General features: G+C 41.8%; 1 protein-coding gene across 3 annotated transcripts in view; it reads right to left on the bottom strand.

Moving 5' to 3' along the window:
- Nucleotides 1–16118, bottom strand: part of rassf7a (Ras association domain family member 7a) — a 45384-nt gene extending 29266 nt beyond the window's left edge. Inside the window, exons 1-5 of one of the 3 annotated variants that reach the window (XM_079568526.1) lie at nucleotides 16049–16118; nucleotides 14383–14463; nucleotides 13287–13378; nucleotides 11141–11253; nucleotides 349–538 (exon numbers count right to left, since the gene is read on the bottom strand). The gene's annotated coding sequence lies outside the window, so the exon portion shown is untranslated. Of the gene's footprint in view, nucleotides 1–348; nucleotides 681–11140; nucleotides 11289–13286; nucleotides 13379–14382; nucleotides 14464–16048 lie in introns of those variants that run through there. The other 2 variants (XM_079568525.1, XM_079568524.1) reach the window with 2 other exon arrangements.
- Nucleotides 16119–16572: the final 454 nt, after the last annotated feature.

Raw genomic sequence — 16572 nt, 5'->3', positions numbered from 1 at the left:
AAAATCACAGAGGGGCAGAACCTTGCCCTCCACCCTGCAGGTGGAGGGCAATTGATTTATGCTTTTGAGGAGATGGGCTGTAAGATAAGTCAAACGTGTAACAAATCACCACTCTGTGTTTTGTTTCTCGTGAGGAAATACCAATAACACATAGTTAAACGCTCTAGGAAGTGAGCTTAGCATAACAAGCTTTTAAAAATACTAAGCCGGGGCAGTATTGTCAACAGGTACCAACAGTTACTTTGGCAGATAAGGAGCAGTAAAGTTGGCCAGTCTGCCAGGAAAGAAGACAAATTCCAAAAAGTCAAGATTACACAAACATTGAAAGAAAAAGAAGTATTGACTTACCGGTGATCTTGTCCCCCTTGTCTCCTGTTTCTGTCCTCACTTTGTGTTTTCTCTCTCTCTGACGGGCTGGCAGAAACCTTCGCTGGTGACGAAGCTGCCGAGCCGGTTGTGCCTCTCCACGTTCAAGAGCAGGAGCGAGAGCGCAAACAGGACCGTGCGGCGGCAGCAGAGGTCAGAGGCGGGCGGGCAGCTGTAGGAGGAACACACAGGGCAGAGCGGTGAAGGATGTGGCGTGCTCTGTGTCGCCGATCCGTCTAAAGCGCTGGTGCTTCGCGCGGCTTCGCTGGCTGCCTCTGGAATGCACTTGTGCTGGGTGTCCTCCCCGGCAGCCGGAGATCTGAGCGAGTGAGAGCTCCCTCCCTCTGCTCCCCGCTGTCTACAGCCCTACCCCCCACTCCACCCCCCTCCCCCGGCAAAGAGAAACACAGCCTCTCCCACTCTCTCTATCTCCACCCATTCTGTGCGTTCTGACAGATCAGGTACCTTCTGCTTTCAGCTCGGAGGATCAATTTTCCAAGTTTTACACAGTGACTTTGTCTGTTTTGGAAACTTACCTGAAGTTGAAATAAAAAATTGAATACTTGCACCGAGAGCACCAAAGTTCACAAAGCATTTGTCTAAACTGTGACTGCACAGCCCATACTTAGACTAAAACTCTTAGTTTGTGTTTCTCAAATAGTGGTGCAGGTAGGACTTGTGGTACAGGGGCTGCTTCTGGTGAAAGTTCAAGCTCCTCTTTATCTTTGTTTAATTTTCAGACAATGCCATGTATGTTTTTGTCCTTAGGGATACGTTTTGGCCTGTTAGACCTGGTTTAACCAAAGTACAGACCTAGTTTGGCCTAGTTTGGAGTTTTTTTTTTCTCGGATGGTGTGTTGTGTGAAAAGTCTGATAGCCACTGCTCTATTTTTCTTTAAATTCATTTTGTTTGGTAAAAAAAAGGGAAACCAAAGCTCCCGGCCCCAAGGCACCCGGAAAACATGTAAACTCTACACAGAAAGAACCTTATTGCTGTGAGGGAAGAATATTAACCGCTGCCCCGTTGTGCCGCCCAATTGATCCACATGCTGTTGTATCAAAACCAAGGAAAATAGAGCTTCTCTCAAATCAAAACTAGCATACAAAATTCTCTCCATCTATCAAATAAGCTCAAACCCACTTGAAGCATTCTGTTTGCATAGAATTTCCATGTGTTTGCGTTCACACTAACCCGAGGCTATAGCTTCACTCAGCCTTGTGGCCTGCAGTCACAAACAGCTGATTACACAAGCCGCACAGGCTGTCAGGTGATCCTCTTCCTCTTCCTGGAATGAGCTCATAGTGCAAACAAGCAGGTGCAGTGGTTTTGTGTGGACAGGACGGGACAACACCTTGTGGGATGAGGACAAAGCTGATCACTTACAAATGGCTCAACAATCAGCCAAAAAACAAGGTCAGGATCCTGAACTGTCCCGAGGCCCCTCCCGTTCAAACACAGCCAAGGCATGCATGACCAATGGGTTAGGCACAATGTGTGGGAACCCCTCTTTTTAAACAACACACTGCCTCTGTACATCTCTTAAGCCCAAATCCAAATCAGATCCACTTTCACATCTGACCCTCCCCCAAAACTGTGAAATGACAAACCAGCAGCACCACACCCGGTAAAGCAGAGCACAGATTTAGACGAAGACAAACGGCAAACTTCAGAGACTGACACCATAATCCAGATTCTTATGATGACCCTTTATTTATTATCCTTTCATGTAATTTAAAACTATATTAAACTATTTCAGACCCGCATTTTGCCTTTATTGTTAAAGCTATCCCCTTGTTGTACAGCACTAAACTGCAATGCTGTGTTTGCTTGGCTTTAATTTGATGCGAGTTTGCATTGTGAGCAACCTAATGAGAACATGCAGTCACTGCACACAATAACTAGTGTGCACACATAATTGCATTACAGAATAGATTTCTTGGATTAATTGCCTTAATTTGATGAATTAAATCAAGCAAACAAAAGCAATGACGTAGCTGCCTGCCAGCCCGAGTCACAAAGGCCTGTGGTGAGTTTGTGAACATCTCTCAACTGTGTCCATAAATTGAAGCTTTTGGCACATCCCAGAAATGTTCTATCTCACAAATCAATGAGATGACACCAAAATAAAGTGCAGGAAAGAGCCCCAGGAGGCGGCTCTGAAGTACCCAAGGCTACAGTGAAAAAAGCACTGGTGCTAAAGAGGGTTGAGCTTTTAAAAGTGCAGTTAAGACACAAACAGACTATTGGGCTTCTGTGGATCAGATGTCCCTTTTCAAAGCAGCCCGAAGTTCATTTAGGGCTTTAGGTGTGGTCCAGGATTTGACAGAGGTTAATGGGCATAAAGACATAACTTTTAGCCCCAAAGTAACGGCAGGGCAGAAATCAGAGTGAAGCCATTGTTGTGTTTAGTCCAGGATTATCAGTGGAGGGCTTCACAGACACCTTCCAGGCATTCCTCAGGGCACCTCCCACAGCTCTGTGCCTGCCACGGCCCACCCTCCCCTGTCAGAGCCCACACATCATCCTCCTCCTCGAGGTGACTCAAGCATTCTTCAACCCCTCTTTCAGTCTGCTCGCACCCTCTCTGCATTGACACAAGACAAAGAGTATCCAACCCCTTCGCTCCCAAAAGAACTTTCACAAACTGTACTTTTACACAACAGCTAACGTATCAACAAAGACACATTTGGAAAGATAAAACTCTGATGATGTTAGATTACTGTGGTAATAACTCAGACTGGACACTGAACACAGGAACTCTTGCTCTTGGCCATTGACAGCTTTGGTCTGGCTGAGGTTCAATAGGTTGCAGGGCAGAGGGAGAGGGGATGGCATGCTGATAGAGACTTTGTTTGCCCGGACACATTAAAAATGAATAGCATTAAGTTTCTGGAGAGGCTCGTGCTTCCTGTATTCCCTCCTGTTTATTTATTCAGGCCTCCACTATAAATATAGACTTCAACTACAGGTGGCTGTCAGTCATGATTTAAGCCTGGACCTTCAGCACAATGAGAAAGAGCTCTATTTTGAGACTCGCAAAACAAGGTTCAAATGCTGAACAACAAAGTTCAGTAATAGGCTGTTTGTGCCAAATAAGCATAAGTATAGGCTGCTGTTTCATTATGGTCGCTGCTCCTAGTGAAGCTCTGCCTTGTGTGTCATTATGACAGGCAACATGGCTTATGGCAGCAAAGGTAATTGCACTGTTGAGATGTAAATATAGCACATCTCTTACCAAGACACTGAGACTTTTGTTTTCTTCCCAGAAACCTGGCTCAGAGCTGATTCATGTTTTGGAAGCAAATACATGCAACCATATCATCAAGTTACAAATAACAAGAGCGAAAAGAGAAATGCACTGCTGAGGTGAATGAGAGGACAACGAGAGAACAGGCACAGACTGTTTGGACATAAAGAGCGTGGTACCCTTCGAGAAAGATTATGCACACCCAAAAAACACCACTTCTGACAAACGCCGCATGCATTTGACGAGCTTTTAGCAGCTTCCAAGTTGTCAGAGTTTTGGCCACAGTCTGACACCCTTTATCCATCTTCTCCTTATCTCCCCACTTTTCACAAACAGTCCAGACAGCTCAAGCCTTTTATCAACGCTCAAAATAGTTTTGACTTTGGATACATTAAAAAGCTGTAGGACACTGTTTAGTATACAACAAAATACAAAGACAGGTTTTAGATACATAACTTTCATATTAGAAATCACATCTCTTCGTAGGTCAAGCTTTTGGCTCTAAAGAGGATAATTTCACCTTGGTGATCAGCATGTCAGTCAATCCGTCAGTCACGGCGGGGTTTCATTATTTTCTGGAGGGACATGCATTAAGGTCACTTCATGGTGCCAATGAGCTAACCCTCTCAGCTTCTCCCAGACTCGAGGAGGACAATGCGGATGAAACCTAAGCCCAACCCTGGTTTGTCTGATAACGTGCAAGAACAAACAGGCGGGCAACCGAACAGCAAAACTGTTCAAGATTTCTCCATAACAAAGGGAAGCGGATGGACGGGAAATGTGGGATAGTGACGGACGAGCTATCAGGTAGAGTCAGGTCAGGGGTCAGAGGTGAACAAAAGCTTTGTAAGCCCCGTGCTGTGCAAAAGGGAGGCCCTGGATGTGCTCACTGACGCCGGCACTGTCTATCATCACGAGTATGCGCCATTAGGAAGAAGCAGCGCTTTTTCACAGACCAATGTTGACAATAGTGAGCTAACATGTCTCTGATTGCCATGCTAGTCTTAAAGGAATAGGCCACTGTTTTTCCATACAGAGATATGTTCTCACCTGAGCTTAGACGAGTTGATGCGTAACTGTCTGGTCTTTATGCATGCGCTCAGTCAAGCCAAAAGAACTAAGATGTTGTTAGCATTTAGCCTTCTCTCCTCCATGTTGCCAAACAGGGGCGGAGTTAGAAGCGACCAAGCTCTTCCACGTTTCCTCTATTGAAATACGGTTACGTCACGTGAGAAGTTACACAAAATTAAACATGTCGATTTTCCAAGCGAATCAAATGGGGAACTATATTGTAAGGCGTAATAACACCTAGCGCATCTACAGAAGTGCTCCTAAGGTGTTATTGCGCCTAGCAATATAGTTCCCCTTTTAATCCGCTTAGAAAATCAACATGTTTAATTTTCTGTGACTAGACTTGGAACATATCTCAGTATGGGAAAACGGTGTCCTATTCCTTTAAAGACTCATCATTTTAGGGGTATTTTCCTTGCCTTATCTTAAGCCTGGGCTCAAGAGAACAGTCTCCATCTCTGGCATTAAAATGCACCTCCACGTGCGTCTGAAGGGGCTACTTGTTTTCAGATCCTATTTATATGCAAACAGATTATCTTGTGTAGTGTGCAAATGGCTCCTTTAATGTTGCCATTGCTCATTATAAATAATCGATATCATAGTAAATAATAAATGAATAAACATGACATGCACAAGTGTAACAAAAGAGCGTTTTATGGACGACCACCTGTGGCCCTAGACCTATCTTGCAACGATAAAAGTATCATCTGACACATCTTTCATTTTTTCAGAGCTTTGATCTTTTTCCCGCTTTGAGAACGGAGAACAATGCGGTGAGGCAAACAACCGGCAATGACAATAGGCTGTATGTTATATCAGCTCTGATATTTTGATATAAGGAACCCATTTAAATTCAGTTTAGTAAAAATCCCATTTCATCCATGCACGTTTTGAGGCAGGCAAAAGACTTGGACTTTTGAACAAAGCAGTGTGGGTGCTGTCATCTATTTTAATATGAATGAACAAGAATGTCAAGATGCCTTCTCCCAAAAGTGCTCAGAGTCGTCCTGATCTCAAAGCGCAACCACCTGTACTTTGCGCCTGACATTCAAATGCCGTTAATGCCACATGTGAAAAGCCTTTAGTGTCTCTTATGAATGCTTCCTTTCAAGAGCTAAAAGGGCCTATCGAGTTTTATCCAGGCATATTATTTCCCAACCTCTTCAGGCGGTGTTATTTTGTCTGACAGCATTATCATCCTGACAAGTCGTTTCACTCTGTACGCTTTTCTTTCCCCCCCCCATTTTCCAAACTTAACAGCAGAGAAAATTATAGTGTAGTCCTCACCAGAACGGCTTGTGGGAATAGCCGAGCAAACACCTGTAGCAACAACAGCAGTTAAAAGCTTTCACTGTACCAAACCCGTCACCGCTGGGCCTTTGTGGCTTTGCGAGATCAAAGGGAAGCTGTATTCGAGGTACAAATCGATGCTAGCAACAGTCATGCCCTGTAAGCACAAACAAATATGAATGTGCGCGTGCGTACAATGGACAAGAACGAGACAAGAGCGCAATCGCAGAGGTCCTGCACTACCATAACAACGGGCATTTTCTGAGCTTTAAATATATGCTAAACACATTCGAGTGTGCGCACTTAGAGACTTGTTGAATTTTAACAAGGCGGTTGAGACAGGCCTCGCCGTTCTTATCGGGCCAGAGACAGTCGGAGAGTGCGCTGGAGTGGGCACAAGCAGGGGCCTCAATTAATGGCAGATGTGTGTGTCCGGGAATATACCAGATTACTAATCAGTGCTTAGAGACAAAGGCCATATGTGTGCCAGTCTGCGCCTCTCTCCTCGCCTCCGCTCTGCCCCCTCCGTGTCGGTGTGTGACCCCATCAGCAAGAATGTCAGGATTGTCATGTCAGCAGCGGTGACATCATGGCAGGCCCGTCACCGGCGACGGCGGGGGATCGGCACGGCTTTCCTCCCGGTTACATCAGCCTTTGTGATCACAACAAGAGCGGGCTGTGAAGATGGGGCCTGTGACACCCACCTCTGTTAAAACGTGATCAAAATGACATGTTGGAAAGCAAACATAACACGGAGTTCAAAGATTCACCGGGAGACGTTCATGTCACGGTTTGTCATTTAACGCTTTGAATGATAATGGCCTGCCTGAAAACGTTTGAATGTGAGGCTTGCCGTAAGATCACCACGACTGAATGAATGCAGTGTTTAGTGATGGGAGTTAAAAAAAGTTTACTTGTATAGCGAGATCTATCAATGTGACCACCTCATATGATTGGACATTTTGGGATGGTCATGAAATATACCAACATCATAAAGGTAGGAAACATTGTACATTAGGTGCATGGATTATTGTTGATGTCTGATGAATATTTGAAAATGTCTGTTCCGTGTAGGATGCGTCTAAACTGTATGTGTCAGTGTTGCCTGGGAAAGCAGGGGGCGCTTTATTAGGGGCATAGGTCTGATTTATTCAGGACATACACATTTAGTAGGTGCTTCAGATGGAGCTTGTTTGAAAGACAAAATTCCGACGATTCCAGAACAAAAAAACGGTCTCTATCTCTTATGATTCAGAAATTATGTGCAAAAGTCCGCGACAAAAAATATATAAAATATGATCTAAGGTGTACAAACTTAGGACCGATTTTCACTGCGATGTTTCTCAGCTCCCCTGAGGTCCAAGAAGTTGTGGGAGGACTCATTTAAAGAGACTAGATGCAAGGTAGTCATTTTATGCTCACTACTGCCACCTCAGGTCTTACGTGTAACTGCAGTCTATATTAAGCTCTATATTAAGCTTGTGCAGGATTTTAGAGGCAGTTGTGGTGAACAGGTCTGGGCTCATTCTACACATTAGGACATTGCTGCAACATGTAGGGGGATGAAAATACTTGGTTTTAACATTTCTAGACTCTGTATAGTCCCTTTAAGGCTCTGATTGAACTCTTACTAAAGCAAATGCAATGCAAAATGGCAAGTCTCTATCAATTTCGGTTCCGGAGATATCAGCCTTTTATCGGCATAATATCATCCGTTAGCTGATGGTAAGGTTAGCTATGGTAAAAAAAATAAAAGGTAGTCACCCTATCTAAGTGTCTATCTAGAAATAGTGTTCTGGAGAATGAATCTTCAAGAGTGTCACTTAGAACAGTTTTCAAAAAGTAGTGATCTGGAAACACTTGCTACTAAAAATTCCTGACACACTTTCCTACACACAATCAACTACACTTCAAAATTGAACCTCTAAACCGTTAAATGTTCGGTCTCATGTGGCAATATATAATGAAGCTTATTAGCTCTGGTTATTCTGGGATGGCGGCGTGAGTACAGTATGCCTTTCTTCAACCTTTCGTGTGTGCGTTGTCTAAAAATACATTCCAAGACTTGGGACTAGCCCTGGGTGGTCAGGGGTATAAAAAAAAACGTGACAAGACAAGCCTTACTGTCTACAGACAAGTTTATGGCCTGAAGGAAGTCTGTACATCAAGACATGCATCTCTCTAACAAGGGCACAAATTCTCAAAAAAAGGAAAATAAAAGTATGAGAGGAGCGTGCTTGATGTAGCCACTATTGCCACAGACAAGTGTCTCATTCACGTCTTGTTTAAATATGCGTGGGTCAAGTGTCAGCAGGCAGATGCAAGAGTGTGTGTGTTTGAACACAAGCTGGGGATCCTCCCGGTCATTAGATAGAGTGCACCTGAGGGAGGGGCAGGGAGCGTTACCATGGAAACCAAACAGACCTGAGCAGGCCACCTGGTCAACGGAGAGCCCCGGACAGAGAGTGAACAGAGGGGCAGCCAACATTTCCAGAGTCAGCCCGTCAGACAGAAAACACCCAGAACTGAGGGCCATATTGTGCCGGTTTGGTAACAGGAGAGGACACTGCTCAACAGATGTCCAAGGTATCACACAACATAAGACTGCAGCGTGCTCTAGTGCAGTGGTTTCCTCAGCAGGAACCCATGGTCATCTTCTATTTTAGACTTTAATCATTCAAATTAGAGATAGCTCAATTTATGTTTTAGTTACATATTTAAAGAGACTAGATGCAAGTTGGCCATTTTATGCTCACTACTGCCACCTCAGGTCATACGTGTAGCTGCACCTTCTGTATTAAGTTTGTGAATGACGGCAATTTGGACCCGAAATAACAACTTCTTGAGTGAGAGTGCAGGATTTTAGAGGCAGTTGTGGTGAACAGGTCTGGGCTCATTCTACACATTAGGACATAACTGGAACACGTAGGGGAGAACACTTAGTTTTAACATATTTAAACTCCGCATAGTCCCTTTAAGTGACAAGTTTTCCTGCATTAAATATGGTTTACACTCAGTTTGATACATTTATCTGTTTTTGACTCTATTTAGCCCCTGTTTAGTGTTGATTGGATATAGACTGCGACATCGTGGTACTTGAAAGGTCAAATATTTTATCAGGTGGAACTACGTGAAGAAAATAAATGTGATGAAGTCGGGCCACAGATCCGGCCAGTGTCAATGGGGCTGCTTTTTTCAATTATTATTATTGTTATAATGGGAGGATAGATCTCAACTATGAGCAAAGACTGTAGAAATTCTTTCAGTGAAATAACACTAAATGCACACAAAAGGATACACACATATCTACATAACTAGTCAGATTGTCACACTGTCAGAAGAATCACAGTCAAACAATCTCCATGAATCACTGCTAGATTTCTGATAAAGTCACTGCCACTGCCAATACTCATGACGGGCACTGTAGGCAACGTAAACAATAGAATTATACAACAATCCGAAAATTCATCGGTAAAAGGAAGGAGAAGTGGAAGTAATCATCGGACAACCAAGTATAATGGAAGGTTTACACATAACGTCACAAATGTCACGAATCCACTTTTTGGTCGCCGAGGATCACAAATGTAGATGGAATTGGATGATTCGGAGCAGAGATATGGGCGAATGTGGTACATATAAATATAAATAAAAGTGCTCAGATTCTTGTTTTCCTTGTGAAGTTTCTTTTCCTGGTCCTTTGTGGAGGCTGCTTTGTCCTCCAGGTACTGTATATCGTGTTTTATGTTTGCTTGTTTGTTTTGTTTCCTAATGAAATAAAGTTTCCGAATTCTAATCGCATAAATTAACATTTCTAAACGCTCCCAGTACTGCTGGCAGGAAGTGAGCCACACACCGTCTGCTCCACAGCTTTAGCCCCTTTTCTGCTCCTGCAGGGTGCCTCTTCTCATAAAGGTAACTACCGCCTTTATCTCAAAGCAAACCAAATTCTTCCAAAGTGACTCAGAACAAGCCTTTTAGTTGGAGCCACACTAGACGGCTGCTGCACACTGCGTGTCTATTGGGTTCTATCAATTTTGAGAGCACGCGTGAGTGAAAACCGTGATTCCTATATTCTGATATATTATGAATGCTGTACGAATGCTATCACGCTGAATTAGAAATCACCACTAATCATCACGAAAGGACATGCTCCTTTGCAAACTCCACAAATTGAGAGTGAAGGAGTGAATCGTGAAGGAGTGAACGATTTTTTTTGGCAGCCAAAAAACAGCTCCACAAATATCACAAAGGTCACGATACACTCTGTTAAGAACATGATTAAGATGCATTAAGTAATGCTACAAATGTCACAAATACGGAAAAATAGAAAAAACGGAAATGGCATTCGTAACACATCGATCCTATGCATTGGCGGCACAGCAGTTAGTGCTCGTGCCTCTCAGCAAGTAGGTCCCAGGTTTGATTCCCACCTGGCCGGGGCCTATCTGGGTGGAGTTTGCATTTCTGTGTAGGTTTCCTCCGGGTAATCTGGTTTCCCGTAACACTAAAAACATGTATGAATAACGTGTGTGTGACTGTATGGTGGTGGTCAGAGGGACAGTTGATCCTTCTGTCAGTCTCCCCCAGGGTAAACTGAAGTTGTATACTTAGCTTACCACCACCAAGAATGGAGTAAAATTGTCCAATGTAAAGCGCTTTGTGCCCATATCTGTGAAAGGCGCTATACAAATAAAGTCCTTCCTTCCTATGTGTAAACCCAGCATTAGTTCAAACTGTAAATGCATAAGAGACTTTCATCAATACAATGGCATGTTAACAGACACAACCATTCTGTTCCATACCTCTTCCCTTCCCAGCTGATTCACATCTCAGACAATAGCAAAAAAATAAGTGACTAAAGGAACTGCACCTGATGGTAAAGTATAAAAGAAGTATGTGTCACAGCTCAACAAAAATGTAACTTAGAGTTAGTCCACGAAAAAAGGAAGACATCATAACTTGCAAATGTGGAAGTGCATAGAAATTCGTGACAAGAAGGCAGAGAAAAAGTTTGTCCATTCATTGACAAGAGTACTAAGCAATGAGACTAATGCAACTACTATATTAAAACAATAACACAAACTTTGACTCTTGACCAAACCCAAGCTGAGGCCTGTGTCTGGAGAGGACAGCGGAAACACAAAAAAACCATTAGCTGTACTCACCTCGCCTCTTGACGGCTTGTGCGACTGTCTGCCTGATGAACACGAGAAGAGGGGGGAAAACGCTTGCCTGCCTGGGTGTGATGTCAGCCGCGGGCTACCTGATCCAGCTTGGCCTATGTGGAGGAGACAGGGCAACAACAACTCTGAGTCTCAGTGTGCTGCGCAGAGGGGAGCGATGGAAGGAGGGGGGGTAGAGTGAAGGGAGGGGGCAGCTTCGGAGAGAGAGAGAGAGAGAGAGAGAAAAGTGAAGTGGTGCCGCCATTCCCCATCGCCCGGGCAACCGACGCGCTTTCAAACAACTCAGCCAATGGGGATTGTGTCGGGACAAAGGGTCACGTGACTGCCCCACACACCGCTCCCCGTGATGGAAGTGAGCGAAGAGTTAAAAAGTAGGGGAAGGGGGGAGAGGTGCACAAAAAACAACACGTTGGGAGGAGGGTGTGTGTCAAGGAATTTGTGCAAAAATTAAATTCCTTAAATATTTTTGCATATTTTTTTAACCTCTCCCTTTTAATTCTGTCCCTGTGGCTTCAAGAGGCACTGTTTATGGATCATTGGAGATAGGTTTAATGCTGTATTTAGATTGTGCTATAAGCTCAAGGCTAAAGAACGGAAAAAAAAATCAATAAAAAGGCATTAGATGTATGTAAACATGATTTGTGTGAAAGAAAGTAATAAAAAACTGTGTGAAAAAAATATATAATTAAGCCAAGGTACACCCACGATGGTGCCATGCATATAAATAGGGTCTAAAATCAAATTTACACCTCATTCTAAGACAAAGGCATAGACAGTGCAGGGTTTGTTTACAAAAATCTCCCACTTACAGAAGAGACAGGGGAGTTTAGTTTAGTTTCATGAAGGGCTGTCAAAGTTACCACTTAAACTCATAATAAAAGAAAAAAATAACTTATTAATCATGGAATAATCGCATCATTTGGTTTGACCTTCCGTTGTTTATGAATGAAATGTGACCAAATAAAGATTAGCGTTTCATGACGGTCTAGAACTAATAATGAATACAATAATTATATTCAAATGATCTGCAATTAATCGCGATGAATTAGATTGTTTTTATATATATATAATTGATTGATGAAAACGCTTGTGATTGTTTCCATAACTGAATATTGGCAATACTTTAAGATGGTGTCAATTCCTTTAAAGCATTTTTGTTTTTAATTGTTTTTTATCTTGCAGTTCCCGCCAAAAGCAGTAATGAATTTGAGAGACCAACAATTTCCTTACATAATTATGAATAGTGCAATAACAAAGAAAGCAGCCGATTGTGTAAGCAGCGTGGAGGTGTTGAACATGACTGACAATGGAAACAGGTCAGCAGTTTTGTTTACAGAAGTAAACAAAGAATTTCACCTTACTTCCTTACTGGAGTTCCCCTGAACAGGCAGCAGCAGCTTAAATCTGCTAAAGTAACAATACAGAACACTGGCACACCCAAAGCTGAACCTCACAAGAAAGGCACTGGAAAGAACTAAGTTTTGTTCCTATTCCGTATTTAAATGTGTTTACATCAACAAAAAAAGGAAATGTTGGAACCAAAGATACAATCGAACTAAGAAGACTTCAGCAAATGCAAACTAACATTGATGATGTGAATGTTTGAAACAGAAGTCATTGTGATAATATATGACACCTTGATGGCATTATATCATTGGCAATGCGCACAATAATAATAAGCTGCAACTTGTGTTATAAACAGTGTCACTTTTGTACATACGTTAATGCTTGTAAGGCTGCTTTATCTAGTTCAACATTAGGGTGTTAGAAAATGTTGTATAAAATCCAACATATTGCTCAATTTTATCTGCTGAGTGGTACAGAAAATTAACCTTGATAATGATGAGTAGTAACCAGAGAGAACAGCCCACTGGCACCACACAATTATGGACTTGGTGATGACTAAGCTTGTGTCATGACTTTAAAATGTACTGACAGGACAAAATTGCTGAAATGCGTGTAACGGACTTCTGCACTAATCACATTTATCTCTTATCTTATTGTATGGCCTTGGTATTTGGCCTTTAGATGCCACAAATGCACAGTATTATCCAAAAAAATGGACATCACTGGCATGTTGTCACCCGCTGACATGATCGGTTTTCAAAAGAGCAAGAAGGATGAGTACCTGATCATTAGCGCTCCTGTATCGGCTTGTCAATAGATGAAGGGCACATGCTGCTCCAGGCTCATTCTTGGGAATTCTTATTGATGAGGAACCTGCACATTTAATTACAGGTAAATGAGTTGTAATTTACCACATGATTATGCTTAATACAACACTGCCAAGGCGGCTTTTGCCATTTATACTAGCCTTAAAAGCAGAACCCATTAACTATTTTGTTAACAAAGCAACATAAAACACAACTGGGGACATGCATTAATACTTGTCACACTATTGGTGCAGGTTTACGGTCATACCAGGGGGAAAACTGATCAACTTTTTTATTTTAGAGGGCATTTCCTTCATCAGAGAGACCGAGAGAGATCAATTCTGATGATGTTGTTAAAGGTGCGTTATGCAACTTTTTAGGTGGCGAAAAAAAAGTTGATATTTGTGGGTATTTGACCTTGTAGTGACCCAGCGGCTGTATGAGTTCTTAGCATGGCGCCTTTACTTTCGATCACGGTGTCCTCTACAACGCTCCAGGATCAATTGTTTTGTACGTTTTCTGGTGAGAGGGTCCATCAGCAGCGAAAACCTTCCAAACAATTGATCCTGGAGCGCCCTAGAGACCACTGTGATGGAAAGTAAAGTCACCATGCTGACCCCCACTGGGTCAATACAAGGTCAAATACGCACGAATATCAACTTTTTTTTTCACATAAAAAGTTGCATGATCCACCTTTAAAGCAACATTGAGAAACTTCACAAGTTTTATGTTGCCATGTTAAAAAATGTATGTATACTACAGCTAGAGGTATTTTTAAACATTTAAACATCCGAAATTAAACAAATGCTAGTATCTTATTCTCTAAATTGAGTGAAATGATACACAGTGTGGCTTTAAAGATGTAGGATTGATAAGTTAAGTGGGACAAACAGCGCACCAGGTTTAGGCATAAGCAGACTTTCAGGCAGCTCGGATATTAACATGCTGTTTCATAGCCCATGTTCAAGAGTCTGGAGTCACGTATTCTCTGACGTCATTACAACCACATCATAGGATTTGCTAATAAATAAGATATCAGTCAGTCACTTTAACATGCTCTATTTCACATACTTGCCACTGCCAGCAGGGGATGACAGGCACCCGGTCCTTATGCAAATGGCAGTGTGCGATGCTGTTCTGAGGAAATCATGTCTGGAAAAGAATCATACGGATGCTTTGAGTATTTGATCACGCCTTATACAGCCTATGCTTAAACAAAATTCATAACAACTTTTGAAATGATCACAAAGCGATCATTGCCATGCATGGCGTTTCCCAGAAGCACATAGGCTCCTACACAATGGGCTTTGACCGAGGGAGCACCAGGGATGATTAAGAGTTCAGATTTGTTGTGTGAGACGCTCAGCTGAAATCCTTTTGTGAGCTTTAGGAGCAAGCAGCTGGTCAGTCTGATGAGTCACTGCACAGAGATTTTATATAGAGGGTGGAGCAACCCAAGACATTTTCATCTTCTTCGTGTTCATAAAATAGTTATTAAACACTATATTGATCCACAAGGGAATCAATATAGCGTCTAGAAGCGCAACGTCCTGAACACAACCTGCTCAGAGCTAAGTCAGGTCTGAGGAGAAGCAACTCGCTAATAGTAAAGACACATGTTTTAATAAATGCTTATATTTCATTCTATTCATTGAGGGATATTTGAAAATCTCTTCTACAATGGATAATCCCTGGATGACAGAGAGTCTTCACAAACATTTCTTGCCATCGTTTGTATACAAAGGCAACTTATAATGGTTTATTATTATAAGTTGAAGTTTATCTTCTTTGACTAGTGTGTCACCATCTTTGAAAGCAGGAAACTGTTGTAGATATAGGAATAGGATAATAGCCTACTGTAAGTTTTTACTACCGACCACTCCTATTTGGACATGTAGGCTAGGACTGAAAGACATATCGTTATCGTATAGAAATCAAGATATGAACGTTCAAGGTATTAATATCGAACAAGCAACGGTGTATCATTATCATATTGAGATATATCGAGATATGAACATTCAAAATATTAAAATCGAAAAAAGCAAGATATAAATAAAATTGTTTTTCATCAATAAAACTACACTCTATACCATTATGTTATTATTATTATTTATAATATTTTTTTTCAGAAAAATGCTTGGTTTTCATCTAACCCATAGTTATAACGTATCGTATCGATAACGAGATATCTGGCATGAATTTCGAGATAACAAATTTTGTCCAGATCGTTCAGCCCTAATGTAGGCTAATTTCTTTAAATTATTCTTTTTAGAAAGAAATAATAATAATAATATGAGTGAAGAATGAAGTTTCTCTTTCTCACAGAAATCAAATCTAGGATATTTTAAAGTGTATTTTTTATCTTGCTTAATATGATGATGATGATATGATAAGATTTAGTTCCAGATGGATTTGTATTGACTGCCCTGCATCCTCTTCATTATCCATGACGCTACACATGGGCCAACAGAGAACTTTACTGCAGTTAATTCAAACACAAAAAGTAATCACTGAGTGTAAATGTTTATGCAATATTGTTTGCAATCATTAGCCAACCCCAGCAGAAGAAAACTGGCAATAATACCTACTTTAAAACAGTAAAGTTTCTGCACGCAAGTCCGTCCGAAGTGCAGGTGCAGCAGCTGCTTTATCGCTGACACTTGTTGCTCGACACAGCATTGCTATTTACTAGCGGTGAATAACAGAGTGATGTCTTGGAAAAACTTGCAAAACCTACCAGTGTAATCTGAAGAAAAAGAAAGGAGTTTTCGTTTGCTCCAACAGCATCACCGGGCTTTGTTTCGAGTTCCCATGGTTTTTCCACAGGGTGATCACGGAAAAAGATACTGACTGGTTCCGGGAAGACCTTTCAAAATAAAAGTGAGTTCCGTTTTGTTTAAACTGTGAAATATTTTGTTTTGGCCCAAACGTGTTTCTAGCTCTCACAATCCCTCCTGCAAACACGAATTGTTCAAGAAAATTAATTATATGCACGTTTCACGCCTGTGTACAGCTTTGAGCAATAGCAAAGTGAAGCAGGAGGACCACTCCCAAATAAATTGCTCTCATTAAGATTCTACTTCTGTCTTTCATTACTCAATAAAATTTTAGATAATAATGATATCAATAATAATTATAATAATGCATTAGTCTTATATTGTGCTTTTCCAGAAGCTCAAAATCGCTTTACAGTTTCCTGCTTTATTCATTCATTCCATACTTGGTGGACGTAAGCTACTAGCCTATTGTTTCCACAGCTGC

The sequence above is a fragment of the Gobius niger genome (assembly GCF_951799975.1).
Source record: "Gobius niger genome assembly, chromosome: 12".
NCBI lineage: Eukaryota > Metazoa > Chordata > Actinopteri > Gobiiformes > Gobiidae > Gobius > Gobius niger.
The sequence above is the reverse complement of the archived record's forward strand: the minus strand, read 5'-3'. Positions and strand labels throughout refer to the sequence as shown.